This window comes from Ciconia boyciana, chromosome 11 (genome assembly GCF_034638445.1).
Source record: "Ciconia boyciana chromosome 11, ASM3463844v1, whole genome shotgun sequence".
Taxonomy (NCBI): Eukaryota; Metazoa; Chordata; class Aves; order Ciconiiformes; family Ciconiidae; genus Ciconia; species Ciconia boyciana.
In genome coordinates, this window is record NC_132944.1 from 3,205,103 (window position 1) to 3,209,082 (window position 3,980).

A 3,980-nucleotide genomic window follows, 5' to 3' on the forward strand; every position below is an offset into this window, starting at 1 on the left:
ACTAACCGGTTATAGCAAGGAACTCTTGGCTATCTTTATGCTTCTCCTCTCACTTAACTGGAATACCACAGTAGCAAGGACTCTCTCATTTTAAAAGCTGTGGACCTCATCACGATGTAGAAGGACCCTCTCCAGCAGCTGACAGTAAGACCTTGTGAGAAACAGGGGCCTGGTTGCGGCTTTTAGCATGCGTTATAACAGCACGAGAAACAATTGCTGGCAAGACGTTTCTTGGAACATGCAAAGATTTTTGTTCCTTTCGCTTATGACAATGTGTGATACTTGGGCTTCTCATTTGGCAGTACCAACAATATAGCTCAAGGCTATTCTGTTTGCAGGATGGACAAGTACAGGTGATGATCAAGGCAACTGAGGAGGGCAGATGCAAAAAATTCGCTTGAAAGCCCAAGAGCAGCCTTCTGCAATCAAGGTGAGCATGGCCAGCCACCAAGGAGGTGGCTGTGACTGGAATTCCAAATGTCTTGAGGGAGTGCAGGACACGGCTGAGGTTGGTTGCAGCTCTCAGAGAACAAAGGTTAAAAAAGATGAAGGAGCTGATCCTTTTAAAATTAAAGTATGGAAGAAAAGGGGTGTGCAACTCTTCCCTCAAATGCTCACTTCAAATCAGCACCCAAATCTTAGTCCCTTTTGCTGTTATTACATTGTAATGAATAGTTTCTATTTTAAGAGCAGCTTTAGAAAGAAGAGCTGGAAACTGTCTTGCACTGTTAGCACTCACCCCTTCGTGTTCATAGTCTGGGGAGTCTGAGCAGTTGTGCATTATGCCTTCTCAAGCTTTTCAGCCTTCTCCAAAAGTTTTTTAAGAGAATCCCAGCCAATTTTCTCCTTCTAATGTCTGTCTGTATGCAAATTTTCACATCTTCTTCCAGCCAAATGTGCAAGTATATAACCCACCAGGGCATTTTTCATCTAGTCAGAAATTGGTGTTTTTAGAAGTCTTTGCTGGACTTGCTGCTGCACTGTGGACGACCAAGTTCAGGTATTCCTCTGAATGGGGAGTCATCAACATCTGAGGCCAGATTTCCTGAGGTGTTCAGATTTACTCGATGGTTAGTTGCAAGATGGGGCCAAGAGCCTTGTAATGCTGCTTGGCTGGTCTGCCATGGGCTGCTGCTCCAGGTGCAAGGACATCAGCCCCGGGGAAAGGGTGCACATCCTTCCTGTGGTATCTTTGCTGCTGGGTAGTAGTTGGTACAGTCAGAGAGGAACTGAAAGGCTTTGTCAAAATCCATAGCACTTTTTCCTTATTAAAGCCATGCTTCATCAATCAAGATGAGAAACAGCCTTTAAGAAAAGAGCTTCATTTCCTGTGTGGCAGGCTACTGTATAATAGGGTGTCTCAGGGTAGAATCTCAGACTTTTTCATCAGTGTGTCACGTACTAAAGCAAGCATTTGTTCCTGTACGTGGGCCAGTGACATAAGAAAGAAGAGCATAAAAGCATAAAATCATAGCACAAAAGCTGGTCCAAGGGACAGCATTGGCCTGTGACTGGGGCCACGGTTAGAAGGTTATTTTACTCCAGCCTAACGTATCTAGCAGCTGGAGGATGTAATTCACCTTCGGCACTGGCATTTGTGTGGCCAGGCAAGAAGCTGGAGTTACTGAGAACGAACCATATGCTTCTGTTGGGTGAAGTTTCAGGCAGAGCGGGTCCTGAGGAGGCTCTCTGTATGGCTCTCGCACACTGCCAGCGACACAAAGCAGGCCCCAGCCAAACAGCCAGAAGTGGGAGGGAGGGGGGCAGGGGGGGAAAGTGGCGGCAGGTCTGCACTTTTCCATGGCAACATGGATTTATATTAAACAACAGTGACATTAAGTTGTGAGATCAGGAAACTTCAGTTTGTTTGAGCCACAGATTTACTGGATGAGCTCAAAGAAGTTGCTACATCTTCTCTTGTTTCCAAGTTCCCCATTTAAAATCAAGGGACATATGTCTGCCCTAACAGGGTACTTGCGTTTGTTAGGTGAGGGTCACATACAATGCATTGATATAAACTAAAATACACAGAATGGGGTTTGCCCATTTCCTTTAATTTTTGAAAACAAGTAAGTAGACGAAATCTTGTGCCCTTCAAAACCAAACAGAATCTTTCTTTGTGTAAAATGTTACATAAACCTTAGAGGTTGTTCATTTTTATTGTATTATTTTTAATGATACTGCAGATATTTCAGAAAAGGGCACTATTGTTTCTACCACATAAAAAATCATCAGGATATAGTTGGTTTTTGCATTTTCCCCTTCATATTGTTTCAAAAAACCCAAAACAGAACAAAACACAAATACTATTAGGAAATTCACCCTCCCACACCCCTCCCCACAAAAGAAAAATATTTTTTTAAAAATCAGTAAAGTGTTAAACAAGTCAGATATTAAATGCACACATTTACAAGCACAGCACATTAGTAATACTGTATAATACTTTAGACCATGCCAAACCATATGTATGTGTATAAAGCTACGGGTGAACTGGTTCATAGCAGCAGAATAGGAAGCGTGTTCCATACAAAGTACGTAGTTCCTGTGGAGATATTTGGATGAGTACAACAGTTCAAAGCACATTGCCAAGGTAAAAAGCACAAGTCAATTTTTTTCTGCTACAGCAGTGTGCGTTATGATTCAAAGGGCAATCTTGACTTGTCTGGGATTTTCATTTTGTGTCTAGTGGATGGCCAGCGCAGTGGTGTGGGTTCCACCTCTTGGCACACTTTACTGTAAACATTCATGAGGAGTCCTGATTGCTGAAGATAACTTCACTGAAACCAAGGCCAAATGTAACCTAACTGTGCATCTACGTTTGCACATCCTTCACTGGTAAGAAAGCGTGTTGCCGTTTGCTCTGGGAGGGAACATAATCCATCCCAAGGCCCGTATGTGGCTTTGGGGCCTTAGTTCTGCAACTCTGGTGGGTGGAGGGAAAGACCAGAAAGGGACACTGGATTAGACATATTTATGACTCATTAGAGCTTCCAAAAATGTTAAGGTTTTGGAGTGGGCATTTTTTCAATGTCAATATGTAGCTTTCAGTTGCTTCGTTGTATTTTCTGTAGTTACATAACTCAATCTGTGGCTTCAGTTCTGGGAGCATTTCTCTTCCAGAAGTATCAATTTCCAATGGGACTGTGATTTTCGTTGGTAACCTCCAGTTCTGGATGCCAAGCTGAAGACTCCCTCTGAGGGAGGCCAGCATTCACAAGATGATGGTTCTGTACCTTTGTAAAGGCAGGCTCCTTCAAAATGTCCTTTCCTAAGCACCTAACGATGGAGACATGCAAAGGCAAGCAGGACTTAAAATATCTGAAGCAGAATTGTGGTAGAGAAGTTCTCTCTGAGAGTTCCACCTTACCACACGAAAAATACAAATAAGATGAAGTAAAATTAAACAGATCTATTAGATTTAATGATGTGACTTGAGACAAAGTGATTCTATGAAAATGCTTTTTTGAGAGGTAACCGTAAAATCTCAGAGATGCTGACTACATGTACAGTTCTATGTAATATTAAGATATACTTAGTGACTTCTAGTGAAATTTTTTCCTCTATAGAAGGCCAGCAGCCACTTCTGTTTCTAATAACTCCAGAAGCTGGTATCTGAGCTTTGGTGATTTTGAATTGTAGAGAAGACAGCATTTTATGACATTTCTTCTGAGCTGTCTTAGGCTGTTGCTTGTCTCTCCCCAACAAGTACTGTGCAGTGTAGTACAGTATTCCTCCACAGGTTTCTCATACAACCATTAAATAAAAAAACAGAGCAAGAAAAAAAATAATTGTCCAGAACAAATAAAAGGGTTTGGAATATGAGCAGAAGAAAAAACAAAACGAGATTGTCTAGAGATTCTGATACTGGGACTAGCATTTGCATACCTCATGTTAACAACCATCCATCAGTTGGATTCACATACAAAATCTGTTTTAAATCAGAGGGAGTCAGTTCATACAACTGATAGAATAAAAAGGTC